Source organism: Fukomys damarensis, unplaced genomic scaffold, assembly GCF_012274545.1.
Source record: "Fukomys damarensis isolate Sample0158 unplaced genomic scaffold, DMR_v1.0_HiC HiC_scaffold_9, whole genome shotgun sequence".
Classification (NCBI taxonomy): Eukaryota; Metazoa; Chordata; class Mammalia; order Rodentia; family Bathyergidae; genus Fukomys; species Fukomys damarensis.
Genome location: NW_022900921.1, coordinates 21,996,785 through 22,011,838, shown reverse-complemented (window position 1 = coordinate 22,011,838; position 15,054 = coordinate 21,996,785). Strand labels below are relative to the sequence as shown.

General features: G+C 39.4%; 1 protein-coding gene across 4 annotated transcripts in view; it reads right to left on the bottom strand.

Moving 5' to 3' along the window:
* Nucleotides 1-13,553, bottom strand: part of CUNH5orf58 (chromosome unknown C5orf58 homolog) — a 33,543-nt gene extending 19,990 nt beyond the window's left edge. For 2 of the 4 annotated variants that reach the window (XM_019207227.2, XM_019207228.2), the window contains exons 1-2: nt 13,364-13,553; nt 10,672-10,728 (exon numbers count right to left, since the gene is read on the bottom strand). The gene's annotated coding sequence lies outside the window, so the exon portion shown is untranslated. Of the gene's footprint in view, nt 1-1,726; nt 2,007-10,671; nt 10,729-13,363 lie in introns of those variants that run through there. The other 2 variants (XM_019207230.2, XM_019207229.2) reach the window with 2 other exon arrangements.
* Nucleotides 13,554-15,054: the final 1,501 nt, after the last annotated feature.

The window sequence follows — 15,054 nt, the reverse complement described above, 5'->3', positions numbered from 1 at the left end:
ATTGATGATGGAAAAAAAATACTTTTTGTAGAAAAACATCTTAAGACCTTCATGAATCACCAAATTCACTATTTAGTTTGGAACTTAAATGTTCCCCAGAAGCCTGTGTGTCAAAGGCTTGGGAAGTGGTGAAACATTTAGAAAGTGGGGCCTAGTATAAAGAAATTAGCTCAATGGGGCTGTTCCTTGAGTGGGACATTGAGATTCTGCCACTTGTTTCTTGTCTCTGATTACCTAGCATGAGATGAGCAGCCCCCTCTGCCACCCCTCATCCCACAGTGTACTGTGCCACCACAGGCCCAAAGTGATATGGCCAAGTACCCATGAACTGAAACCTATGAAACTATAAGCCTAAATATACATGTTCTCCTTTTGAGTTTTCTCAGGTATTTTGTCATACAGAAAGATAATATATTCACAATATAAAAATAAACATCCACACATCCTGTGGGCTTTCTCTCAAATCTCATTTTCCTCCAAAGTCATGAGATTCCTGGGTAAACCCACATATCAGGTAACTTAATAACTAACATTTCTGCTGTTCACAAAGAAACATCATTTTGATCTCCTAAGGAGAATTATTCCATTCACTGCTGAGTCAAGAGATGCTAAAGTAGGGGAGTGGGCAGTGATAGGACTCCTTTTTTCTAGTTCAAGGACAGTAGGCTTTAAATTTTCCCCTCAAAAAGATGTCAATTGGCCATGTGTCTGTCATTAACCTTTGGGCCACTTAGTCAACAATAGCAAAAGCCGGAAGTTCATGGTTTATAAAACCCCTTGGGCCATTTCTCCACTGATACCTAATCCTCCTTTGGGCCATAGATACATTTTCCATTTTTCCAGGCTTCTGCCTTGTAGCTGATTTCTTGTTTTGTTTTGCTTTTGGTACCAGGGATCGAGCTCATGACCTTGCACTCGTGAGGCCGGCAATGGCACCACTGAGCTAAATCCCCAGCCCTGATTTATTTTTAATGTAGAATTTTCTAGTTAGAAAACAGAAATCTCACTGTGAAGAAATGATGTATGAAGGAATAAGTTTAAACTGATTTAAAAATTACGTAATGTATATATGTATTTTATAAATGACATTATACCCCATATCTATAATTTATATATATACTTTTCATATTTTTTGTACTAAAGTAAATTAATACATCTAAATATTTAGTTCCAATTCACAAATGTATTTTGTGTTGGAAAAATATGAAGGAATGATAAATAAAAATACAATGTTTTTCAGAAAAGAAATGGAAGCACTAGTTTAAATAAAAAGAAAAACAAATGGTGAACATCATGGAAGACTCACTATGGTGCCCAAAAGAGAAAAAAATGGGAAAAAAACCACCTGTAATCTCTCTACCTAGGAAACACAAATGCTAACATTTTAGTGCAAAGCCTTTCAGTCTTTTCTCCTCTATTATACACCTTTAAAAGAGGACCTTCAATGTCCTTATGCCTAAGAAAAGGGAAGAAAAACAATCCTTAGGTTATTCATTCCAGAGAGAACTCAAGTCATCCCTATTATGTAAACTCTTTCAAAGAAGCATTCTGTTCAAAAGTGTTGCTAAGCCATTTGTTGCTAAGCAATGTTTGGGCCTAGAGACAATAAAAAACCATCCTGACTCTACTTTGGAATAGAAGCCACCTTTATCTCCCTCAGAGCCCTTCATGGGGGCTCCTTTTGTCAAAACTGTTTATTTAAATTAGAAGCTCCCTTCTTAGTCACCTGAATTTCTCATGCTTCATACAAGGTCACCCCAGGAAGCTGGAAAAGCAGTTAGGGCAATAAATTAAGATCCAGAGGGCTGGGGTCAGAGCTTCTTTGGTTCTTTGGGAATCTGAGGTAACCAGTTCTTTTCTTCTGGTATTCTCTCTGCTATGCATGGGATACTGTGCATCTTGATAGCTTGTCACCTAGGGCAAGTCAAGTGTAGGTTAGGGGCTTATTGATACAATCTTGTTATAGTAAAAATTCTGGCAACACCATATTCAACCAACTCCAGGTAACTTTTTTGAACTAAAAATACTGAGAAAAAATTCCATAGAAAATTCTGGAAAGCTCATTATAAGGTAACTTTGTTGAACTAAGCTACTGAGAAAAATCTCACAGAACATTCTAGAAAGCTCTTTGTGATGTATATAGCTGCAGAAATTTATAGCTGAAGGAAGATGTTCTTACTGGCAACCCCTGAAACATTACTGGAAATCTCTAGAGTAGGCTCCAGTCTCCTACCCAGTATACAACACAGGCCTAAGGGGAAAAAAAAAGAACCAAGAGAGACAGAAAGCAGATGCCAGGACAACCATTGCTGGTACAACTGACAAAGGCCCTGGTCTTCTCAAACCACTCATTTCTATGGGTAATCAACTAGGGTAAAAGTGAGCTATGTGCAAGGGCAGTGCTACGTACAAAGATGTGCAGTCTGGGGTTTCTATGGAAATTAATGTAAGCAAGGCTCATAAAGGACCACGCAAAGCATTCACAAATTAGGAATATAATAGACAAAATATATATTTGTAATTAGGACATTGTTCTTCTAGTAAGAAGGTTTTAGTTGTGGGAATGTAAATTGGATGTGAATGACTCTGACCTCAGCAAGTCGGCTTCAGCCAGACTCATGTCTATAAACAAGCCAATTGTGGGATTAACTCTTTACAGCCTGCTTTGGGCATAAATCAATACTGCCCTCTCCTGCATGTTCTGAGTGCCCAATATATTTTATTTCACTTGATTCTGGCAAAAACACTAAGGGGGATGGCAGCATTGTTTGCCTTAATTTATAGAAGAGAAAGATAAAGTGACCCAAGGTTTTTGATCAGAAAGTAGTAGAGCTGGTTGTTTTTAAACCCATGCTATGGATCTCAGAGCCTGCTCTCTTGCTTCTGTGTTATATTGCCTTGAAGGACAGGAATAGATATTTGTTAGTTCCTATTCTGTGCAAAGAATGTCAAGGATTTTACATACTTTGTTTAAATGGTATGATTGGGCTGGCTAGATATTATTATCTCGTTGGCAAATTGAGAAGCTTGAAACCCAGAGAAGTCACATGTGCAAGGTCAGCCAGCTAGATGTATAAAAAATTTTTAGCTCAGAGCTGCCTGACTCTAAAGTCTGTGCCATTTCCTTTTACTTCTATTACCTGGTACCTAGAAAGCATTCAACTTAAGGCTCTCTTTTTATGGAAAATGAGGAAAGTGAGGCCTTTTAAGTGGCTCACCCCACATCATTTCTCAGGATGTATAGAATATATCCACCTGATAAGGAAGATGGAGCTCATTTGCTGTAAGTTGGTCTGGTTTGCAAATAGCCCCTTTTCATTTGGGCTAAGTCCCAGGTTGCCTGCAAACGCTACTGTACTTGGAGTATGTATATGTTAGTGTGAAATGACTATGGAGTCTTGAGCCTTTCTCTTGCCTGGCCTTCCCATCTATCTAACCTGGCTTTGTTGAGCCTACATACAAAGAAATTCCTCCTAGAAATGAAGTATCCCAAGGTTCGGCCCAGGAATGAGCATCATGGCTGATACTTGTCTTATTTGTTAGTCCTGCTCCTTCCTTCTTGCTGGTCAGCCTGCTTGGCAGTGTTTCCTCCAAAGGTCACTGCTCCTGAGAAGCAAAACTCCTCCATTATCTCTTGTTCGAGGTTCTACAAACTGCTTTCTTTCCTTGCCCCTTCAGGCCTAGGAATAGAAATGGTGTTTCATTGTTTTTAGCCCATATATGTGTATACTGTTATAGACTGGCACACATGAATCTACTTGTCAAAAATAAGCTTTTTGTTGTGAAAAAGGAAAGTTTATTCCAGTGAACAGGGACTAAAATCAGGAGATTCTAGCAGTTAAAAGGGAAGGAAGAGTATACTTTTATAAATTTGGGAGTATACTTTTAGAAGTTTGGCTATAATCATAAGGAACGTTTATGGCTTGGATGCCCAAGGACGGTCTGCTCAGGTGTGTGGACAGTCACTGGACTTCTCTGTGCTGGTGGGGGTGGTGTATGATTCATTTTGAATCCATTTGTTCTATGTGCTAAGAAGATGTTATTGTTTGCCAGAACCAGCCTATTTGCTTTGTCCTGTTGGTTTAGGCCGGGCCTGACATGTACTTTGTCCAGTTTTGCCAAAACTATGGCAAACTGTCTCTTTAATAAATTCCCCAATTTGAGTGTACCACTGTTTCCTGTTGAGACCTACTGATTCACTCCTACAGTTATTCTCTAAGTCATTACCCCATTTATTTCCTCCCTCATACCTACCAAAATCAGTAATTGTTTCATTCATTATGCTTTTGTTTTCATACTTTTTTTCTGCCATTTTCATAACCCACATGTAATCATTTGCAGCAAGGCCTGCAGAATGATCAGTTGAAATGCAATGAAATGTTAGTGACTGCCTTAGTGGAATAGATCCCTCTAAGACTCTTTTCATGATGAAAGCAGTGGTTGTATTTCATATCTATATCTGGCCCAGATTGCTATTTCCTGTCTTGGGTTTGTTCTGAATAATTTCCACTGTGACTGACAGAGCCACAGTTACCTTGCCAAGTCACATTCATTTCAACCAACGATTTGTGTGCATCTCATATGTGGGCTGGATAGTGATGGCAGGAGGCTTGGCCTGCTGCTAATAGGGAAACCCACTTGGCCTCGTATGGAGGCTCCCTGACAGGCTGAGCACTTTTTAAGTGGCTATAGCATCCACTCACCTGACACACCCAACCCTAGTCCATCCAGATAATTTATCAGAAGCCATGCAGAAGGAGCACTGGGGTCCTCTGTAGTTTTAGTGGTGGAAGGAGAATTCAGACATTCTAGACACATTAGAGAGCAGCGTTCCTTGGTGGTCTTCCAAGGGCATTCTTTCCTCCATGTCACTGATAAAAGCATTAATCTCTCATTTGCTTGGGAGACAAAGAACAATAAGTTGGAGAGTTTAGGTTCTGGAGTCTAACAAACTTAGGTTCAAATTCTGACTTTTCCTCTTATTATCTCTGAGACTCAGGGAACTCAGGTTTCATGAACCTCAGTTTTTTTCATATGCAAAATGGGAGTACGCAGTACTTCCTAGCATTACTGTGAAGATGAGAACTGAATGAGATAATGCAGATACATCATTGAGCACTTGATACCTGAGTGTTACTAGTAATGGCAAAAATAGGCCATATTTTCCATCTGTCAGCTCTGCAAGATACTTTTTAAAACAGTCCAGTATCCCATCCTCTTAGCTCGCTCCCCTCTGACTCCTCCTAATTCATTTTGAGTTTCAGTATTTGAGTATTCATTGTTAGTGATGTCAAATACTTCTCCTGCAGTTTCACCTGTTCCTTCCCTGAGTTCTTTTAAGCCCCCCTCCTTCAGCCCCCAGGGCTATCGTCTCTGATTTCTATCATCATGGTATGGCTGGAGCAGGGAGCGCATGAGCTAATGGAGGGAAGTGCAAGCTCAGGGTTCAAGCAGGTCTGTGCTGGAATCCTGCACCTGCCATGTGCCTTCCGGTGTGGATTTGTGTATTCTTTATCATTGCACTGAGCCTCAGTTTCCTCATTTGTGAATATAGTGTGACACACATTTGGGTCTAGAGCTTGCAAATGGAAGCTATCACAGTTAGACTTAGGGTTTTATTTTTGCCCTTGAGGGGCTTCTAATATATTTGGGATGACGATGATGATGATGATGATGATGATGATGATGATGATGATGATGAATGATGATGATGATGATGATAATAAAATATGTATTTCTAAAATACCAGTGATTGGGTCAAATAATTACTACCTACTGTAGGTCACATCTACTGGTTAAAGCTCTTCAGCTGTTGTGTTGCTGAGCTTACTAATGAAGTTACAGGTGGCTATTTTCTACTCAAGTACAGGGGTTGGTGTACAGTCTAAATTCCTAGCATAACTTTTGACTCCCTGAAAACGTAGTTGATAATAGCCTGCTGTTCACCAAAAGCTTTATCAGTAACAGAAAGTCTATTAACATATATTTTGTATATGTGTAATATATGATGAAAAATACTTGAGAACTGTGAGAACTCACTTTTTACTGGAATGTACAATTTACTGGGGAGATGAACTGCTCATTCAGAGGTGACTGGCACCACACAGTATTAAGATACTTAGTGTTAAAGCTTGTATTTATAGGTAAACCCCATAAAGCCTCATGTTGTCATAGAGGTCATAGAGGTGGCCGGATCTAGAGTGTCAATTGATTCATGGCACAGTGCTAGGTTCAAGGGCACTAGGATTAAGGGTGAGTGCTACCCCCCCTAAGTAGGCTAGATAAGATATAAGGATAGAAAGAGCTGTGGTCATCCCTTGCTTGCTTTGCTACCTTCTGCCCACCATAAACTGTTTCTCCACTGCAATGCCCATCTGCTCTGCCACCATGCCTTGGTCCCAGCTGATACTGGACTGAAACAAACTATGAGGTGAATAAGCCTTTCTTCCCTTTAACTTGTGGATATTGGGCATTTTGTCTCAGCAAGGAGAAAAGTAATTGATACACTCAGCGTACTTGAGCTCACCACCATAGCAACAGGAGGGTGCTATACAGTCATTACAGTGGTACAGAGTATACTACAGTTGATTCTATGTCAGTATGCTTTTGTTCACTGCATCTTTACATTTGCTTATATTTTTCTTGACTCTGAAGAATGCTACATATATATGGTCTGTGTTTGTGTGAAAATGTTTTGATACATTTTAACTTTTATAATAGGGTTGTGTATATTTTATGGTAGCAATTATAAAACAGACTTATGGTAGCAGTTATAATACAGACTTATCTACATAGATTTTTTACACTCATGGAATATTTAACTTTTTCTTAAATTATTTGATATTTCTAGACTAAACAAGTTGTTTATTTCTTGGCTACATGAGTTTTTTCAAATTGTCCCACATTTTAAAAAAAGATGTCATACACAGTTCAAACTTGTGTTGTTCAAGGGTCGAGCTGTGTTGATCCAGTCAAAGGCTAGTGTTTTGCCTTTTCTTTCTTTTATTTTTTGGAATAAGTGTGCTGAGGCTGATAATCAGATGGGCGAAACAATGCAATTTAGCAGGTGGACGGGCACCTGGTTGCTTTTACAGCAAACACAAGCAGTGATTCTGGCAGATGCTTTGGAGACTTAGAACTTACTCAGTTATGTTTCTGTTGCTTAGCATTTCATCATAGCAAGAAAATCCCTGTACTACCTGAGAACTACTTGCAAATATCACTCCTCAACTTACTAGGCAAACAGAAATCGGATGCTCCAAACATATCAGCATGCTTTACATGGCTCTGCTTTTGCCCTTCCTGCTCACCTCACCTGGTTTTTACTACTTGTTCTCTGGCTGAATGTTTCTTATTCTTCAAGACACAGATTCAATGACTCACTGGGGATGTGGAAGCAGTGCTTTTCAAAGTGTGGTCCTTCAACAGTTCCTGTTTGCAAACTATCTTCATTGTAAGAGAAATACAGTAATAACAACCATTTAATTAAGTAATTTTTGTCTGTTGAATAAATTTGTCTGTAATCATAAATTTGTGCTATTTTTTTGTCTTGCCTTTTTCATTTTATTTTTCTACTGATTCACTTTTTGATCTGTAGTTGTCCCTTGGTAACCACAGAAATTGGTTTCAGGATCCTGTGGATACCAAAATGTGGCTCTCATCCTTTATATAAAATGGTACAGTGTTTGAATATAATCTGTATATGTCCCCTGTATACTTTAAATCATCTCTGGATGAGTTGTAATACCTATTACAGAGCAAGTGCTATGCAAATAGTTGTTAGATTATATTGCTTAGGGAATAATAATGAGGCAAAAAGTCTGTACACTTTAATACAGACACCATTGCTTTTTCCCCTGATACTTTTAATCTGTGATGGTTGAATCTATGGATGTAGAACACGTGGAAATGGGGGGATAACTATTTTACAGGAGTATTGGTGTGTGAGGGAAGAGAGACAAGGTAGAGCTCACGCTTCCCCAGTTAATTTGAGAAGCACTACTCCAAGCTAAAATTTCAAGCCCCTGACTCTGCTTGCTCGCCTCGTCTTCCTTCTCATGTCTCCTTTGCACAGCATCCCCACTCACAGCTGACTCCTCTCCTCCATTTGGCTGTCTGTGCTCCCCAGCCTTCTAGGGCAGCACAATGAGACCTCCTCAGACGGATCTTCTAAACTCACCTCATCTTACTTGGGGTACTTGTGCCATGCTTTGTTATTTCTCTCTCTCTCTTCCTGACACTTGACCATAGTGTGAAGGTTTGCTGGGTGGCCCAGGTGTTAACTTCCTGAAGGCAAGCTCATCACCATCACCCTGGTTTCCAATAAAAGGCCCAGCATATAGAAGATACCTAAGAAACATGTTTGGGAATCCTTAGATGACTGGGGGAATAATAATGGCTAGAAATCAAAGATGACTAGCTATTTTATTGAATAATTTGAGTGCTTCTAGGCAAAGTTGCTCATTTCATCTTCTTAACTCCCTCGGTGGACTTTAACAAACATTTTTTTTTGTTTCGGAAATCAAACTCAGGACCTTGCGCTGTGAGACAGGCGTGGTGCCACTGGGCTAAATCCCCGGCCCAATAGACATTTTGTTTAAAAATGGCATCTCACCCTGTATATCCTGTCCTTTGTCACCAAGGAGAACTAGGTTTAAATCCTAGCCTCTCCACCAATCAGCTGAATGATCTTAGGCAAGTCATTTGAACTCTGAATTTTTTTTTCCGCCCGTATAATAGATGTATAATTACTGACCTTACCAGAGTGCTGGAGGACATAATCCAGTTAAAAACACTAGGCAGAGTACACAGACTAGATGTTCAACCAACTTAAGTCATTTTCTCCTCTCATTTCGCTCTGTTTAGAGACTGAGATACAACAGGCCCTTGGTACAAGAAAATTCAGTGAATAATTATTACATTATAAAAAATCATTATGTCAATGATGTGTACAGCTTCCTAATCTATAGAATGTTTATAATAATCTTTATGATGAGAGATTTGAATAAAATAATGCACATATGCATTGTGTAGAATATTTGGCTCCTAAATGTTTGATAATAGGTAGTTATTACTGTTATTAATAAAATATAAAATGGTATCCCTAAAACATCAGCATTTGTTTGAAATAAAGCAAACAAACAAATAAAGGAAATATATGTGGTCCCTCTGGATTTCTCTTTAGAGGCAGAGTGAAGACTTGGCTGTTCTAAGGAACTTTGGGTGTTGTCAGGAGTGGCAGCAGGGGGTGCTGTTTCCTTACTATAGAGGCAGCTGTGATAAGAGCCCTTGAGAACTGAGTTCAGTTGAAAGTTTGAGTAATAGGTTCTCGGGGCAGGAGCTAAATAGATTGTGAACAGAAATCTGTTGACTCACACTCCCAAGTATGGGTCCCTGAATTTCAGTGTTTTTCTGTCTTTGGCTGGCATTTGGTATTCTGGGTTACTCATTCACCCTCTCTTGTGTTACCAGCCTAAAGAGAGGCTATATTTATGGATAAAAGGGGAGAGAAGCAGAGAAACTGGACCCTAATGATTCAAGGGCCCTTCTCACTGTACTTGGTTATGCTTTTTTCACCAAACCAGCAGGGGGAGAAGGAGCAGAAATACCAAGGCTGCTTGGGACCTGCCATTTATTAATGCCTATATTTAGAGGTCTATTTTTCTCTTTCATTTTTGTCATGTACAAAGGGTCCCTGTAAGCTAGTAGCAGTCTTTTAAAGCTGATGCCATAGTCCTGAGGGTGATTTTCTTTCTCTGCTGAGGATATTTTTCCTGGTTGCTATGAGACTTAGCCTTGGTCCTGTCCCCATGGTTATTATCAACTTGGAGGGAGACACAAAAGGCTCATTTGTCAGATCCTATGATCCACAATACCTAGTCATCCCTCCTTGACCTCAATATCCATGTCACTCCCCCTGGAGACTTCCATTGCCTGCTCGTCTGGTTTTGGCGTCCCCGTGGCTCTCAGCACTACATTCTTCTCTGTCAACACTGTCAGACCATTGCACTGTGGCCAGCTGTTTACCTGCCTGTCTTTCCCATCGACATCATAGTTCCTCAGGACAGAACTCATTAATTTCTGTGCTCTCGGCACAGGGCTTGCCTCAGAACACATGTTCAGGGAAAGTGTTCAGTGAATGAATGAGCAAAAACAAGACTTGGAAAAATAGCTAATATGCAGAATAATAAACAAGCACCTAAGAAAAGATGATATCCAATTGCAGTAACAGTTGAAAGATGCAAGATACAATTTTTTTGATTAAATGTAAAATATTGCTCCCAATCTTAAGAATCAAATACACAGGATAGTATGGGCCAGCACTAGCTTCACAGACTGATCTAGAACAGGGACAGATCATGGGTGGAGAAGAAGGGGTCAGTAAACTAAAAATAGAATCTGTAGCAGAATTAACACATGGATAATGAGGGACTTTTCGTGGTCTTTCCTGGAGTCCAGACAGATACCTTAGTGAGTATAGACTAGGGCAAGGCAAAATAGAGAGAAGGCTTCATTCATGGGATAGTGAAACTTTTGAGGCACTTTTACCTAACTGGGCTTTTATACTCCACTATAATTCAATCTTCAAAATTAGTCATGTAAGGCAATTATACCAAAAATATGTGCCAGTCATGCTAAAAGATTTATAGACTTAACTCACTCAATACTTACAGTATGCCACAAGGGAGAGAATGGTATCCCTGTTTCATTGACAAAGAAATCGAAGGCCTGGAGACATAAAATCAATTGTTTATGAATGAAAACTCATACAGAATGATGTAAGTCATTTAATTGCAGATCACTCGCTCTTTATTCTGCATATGGTGAGGAATGGGCATATATAGAGGACAGTTAAGATATGAAAGTATCTTTTAAGATCTGAAAGTATCATGTAAACCTCTTACTGGTGTTCATTATTTTTTTTCCAGCTTTAATTGAGTTTATTGGTACATTTTAGGGATACAGTACAGTTACATTCATTGTTGGGATCTTGTATCTCTACACGACAAGTCTTGATTCTCATTTTTTCCCCTTACCTCTGCCCTCCCTTCACCCCTCCTCCCCTCCCCATCTACAAACACTTTATTTCCATCTTTTCATTATCTCACATTTTTTTCTTTTCCCTTATTACCCTTCCCCTACCCATCCCACCTTCCCTACACCTTTAGCTCCTTTCTTCCCATTTCTAAATTTCAGTAATCTTATTAGGATCTTATGTATTATTTCAGATTATTCACACCAGAGAAACTATTCGGTATTTACACATGTGTGACTTAATTATTTCACTTAGGAGTATATCTTCAATATGTACCCATTTTCCTATGAATGAGTCTATTTTCTCGTTCTTTATGGCTGAGTAATTTTCCATTTTATAGAAAAACCACATCTTCTTTATCCAGTTTCCAACAGATGGGCAAATGGGCTGTTTCCAAGATTTAGCTATTACAAACTGTGCCGCTATAAACATGGGTGCGCATACTTCTCTGTGATATGATTGTTTTAATTCTTTTGGAAAGATACCCAGCAGAGGGATGGCTGGGTCAAATGGAACCTCCAGTCCAAGCTCTTTGAGGTATCTCCATATTGATTTCCATAGTGGTTGCACCAGTCTGCACTCCCACCAACAATGGAAAAGGGTTCCTTTCTCCCCACAACCCCGCCAACATTTGTTATTGTGTGATTTCTTGATAGCAGCCATTCTTTGTGGGGTGAGGTGGCATCTCAGTGTTGTTTTCATCTGAATCTCTTGAATGATCAGTGATATGGAACATTTTTTCATATATTTACTTGCTGCTTTTACTTCTTTGTCTGAGAAATGTCTGTTCATTTTGGATGCCCATCTTTGAATCGGGTCTTTATATTTGGGGGGCTGATTGTTTTGAGTTCTTTATATATTATTGATAATAGTCCTTTGTCTGAGGAACAGCTGGTAAAAATTTTTTCCCACATTGTAGATTGTCTCTTAGTTCTGTTGATGGTTTCTTTTGAAGTACAGAAACTTTTTAATAAGATGAGATCCCAGTTGTTGATTCTATCTGCTAGTTCCCGTGCTACTGAGTATTTGTTCATAAAGTCTTTTCCTATGCCAATGTCTTCCAGAGTTCTGCCTAACTTACCTTCCAGCAAGTTTAATGTTTCTGTTTTAATATTTAGATCTTTAATCCATTTGGATTTTAATTTAGTGCATGGCGAAAGATAAGGGTCTAATTTTAATCTGTGGCAGGTTGACATCCAGTTTTTCCAACACTGGTGTTTATTATTAATCAAGTAACTTTGGCTTAAATGTAACTTTTAAAAAAGTATTCTCATTGTGAGAAATAATGAAATTTCACCTCCTCTTATGGAGAAAAGCCTGTGTATATTTTTGCCTTCTTTTTGGAAGACCTGAAAAGTCAAGGATCTTAGTGGAATCCATTTTAGGGATTTGCCAGAGAGGGTTGCAAACTGTTTATCAAATTCTCATTGATTTCTTCCCCATAGGAATTGCCAGCTACAAAGGCAGAACAAAAAAGGATTTTCTTTCTGCCTCCTTCCTGCCTCCTACGAATTCCTTTGAAATAAAAATGCAGAAAGAAATACACACATTCATAGTCCCTAAGGCCCCAAGGTTACAATCTATAATTTTCCCCTCTTGTTTGAGTTGGCCTCAAAGTTTAACTATTTACTTTACTTAACAAACACTAGGTATGAGATACCGTTCTAAGAATTTCACAAACATTAACTCATTTATTCCTCTAATGAAGCCCCGTGAGGTAGATATTCTCATTAGCCCAATTTCATAGATGAGGAAGCAAAGACCCAGAGCACTAAAGTAATTTTCCCACAGTGGTACAGCTGGCAAGTTGTGGGGCTGCAGTCTGAAGGCTGTGTTCCTGACCAGTATGTTACAGTGTCTCTCCCTTCATGGGCCCTTGCAGCTATAGCCTTCATGTCAGCAAGATTGAATATAACTGGGACCCTATATTCTAGTAATAAACATGTCAAGACCCAAGAATTACCTTGCTTGACTCAAGACTTCAGATCAGATTTAGTAGAAAACACTTGTCTTACTCTGAGTGCCACGAGACCAGACATTTGAAGTTACGTGCTTTATTTTTCCCTAGTTGGTTTGATTTTGACAAAGGAAACTGAAAATTTCTTTATAGAGATAGATTCCACCTATGAATTCCAGATGTCTTGGTATATCCAACATCTGGTTAAAGAGTCAATTCCATTTTGGATATTTAGCCAGGTTTCCATGGCAGCAGCCTGCTGAATGTATTTGCTTGATTCGATTACTTTTAAATATGGCTAGAACCATCATAATCATGATAATAACACCACAAATCTAAATCAGAATGGCTAATATTTATGCAGTGCTTACCGGGGTCAGGGATGGTGTTGAGAGCTCCAGGGATCCAATGTTGTTTGACCCTCACAGTAACACTACGTGATGGAGGCAATGTTCCGTGGCACAGATGAGGAAACCAATAGAGAGGAGGACCTTGCTTAAAGTGACGGGAAGTCATAGGTCTGGGACATGAAACTAGGTCTGTCTGGGATATGAGTTACTTTTCTAAACTGCCCCTCACATTATAGAATCATGAGCTTAACTCAAAAGCCCTCATCAATGGACATGGAAATTCAAGTTTAAAATTACCATTGGTGGGCTGGGGATTTAGCTCAGTGGCACTGCTCCTGCCTCACAAGTGCAAGGTCCTGAGTTCAATCCCCAGTACCAATACATACATACATACATACATACATACATACATACATACATACATACATAACCATCAGTGCTCCTTCTCTTTATTCATTCATGGACAGAGTATTTCCTGAGCCATCATTTTATGCTAAACTATGAACTATAAGTGGGGTGGGGGTGTAAGGCACAGGCCTTGCTTTGTGGAACTAAAGAGACCTTATCCTAGGAAAAAGATGGGCCTTTGCAGGGAGACTAGGAAAGATCCAAAGCTAAGATGTTGGTGCCTGGTGAGCCCCTAGAGAGAGTATATTCTCTAGTTTAGGATTCAGGGATGGCTTCCTGGAGGAAATGCATCTAGGTAGAGATGAATCGAACAAACAAGTTTAGCAGGAAAAGTTGGCATTAAGACAAAGGGCATGCTAGGCTGTGGTCTGACAGTGGGATAGGCTGCTTGACCCTCAGAAAATCAGAATGCCTAATGATGGTGGTGACAGCACCTTGTACATTGAAAATGATGTCTAAATTTCCTGTTGTGGTTCAGAACCCAGGTGATATCCCAAAGCAGGGAACCATTCATGGTCACATTCTAAAGATACTTCTCTAGAAAATAGTAAGTAGTAGTCTGTGGGGAGCCACCCCATTGATTATGCTCAAAGCAGGCTGTAAGCAGTGTAGTTTGTAAAGAGTTAACCCCACAATTGGCTAGTTTATAGAAGTGAGACTGGCCAAAGTGTATGTGCAGAGGTCAGAGTAACTTTTACCCAAGTTTTGTTCCCAGAATTAAAACCTTCTTTACTAAAAAGAGAAGGTTAATTATTAACCACAACCTACATTTTGTCTGTTCTGTTTCTAATTCAAGAATGCTTTGTCTTTTCCTTTACAAACCTTGCCTGTATCAGTAGCACGTCCATAGCAACTACATGTAGCCCCTTTGCTTCAATTTGTGATGTCATCAATAAATATTAACAGCTCTGGGTGTTCAGGGCCTTTTCTTGTTCAGTATTGCTTGTGCAGGCATTGGTCATCCTGGTTCCCCATTTTTCTCTCTCTTTAATTCTGTCTTTGAGTTTTTCTTTTCTTTTTTTTTTTTGCAGTACCAGGGATTGAACTCAGGACCTTTTGCTTTTGAGCCAGACAGCCACAGTACTGAGCTAAATCCCCAGCCCCTTGAGTTTTTCCTTTAACCTTGCATTGTAGCACTGAGCAGGAGATTAGAACTGGCTGCGGGCATCTCTGTTACTATTCTAGTAGAGAAGAGCAGTACCCAGGATACTGAATAGAATTAGGAAACTGTGTGTGCATCTTGGGAAAAATACAGCTGATATATCAAAAGGGCACATTATTTATTCTTCTTCCATGGAAACAAA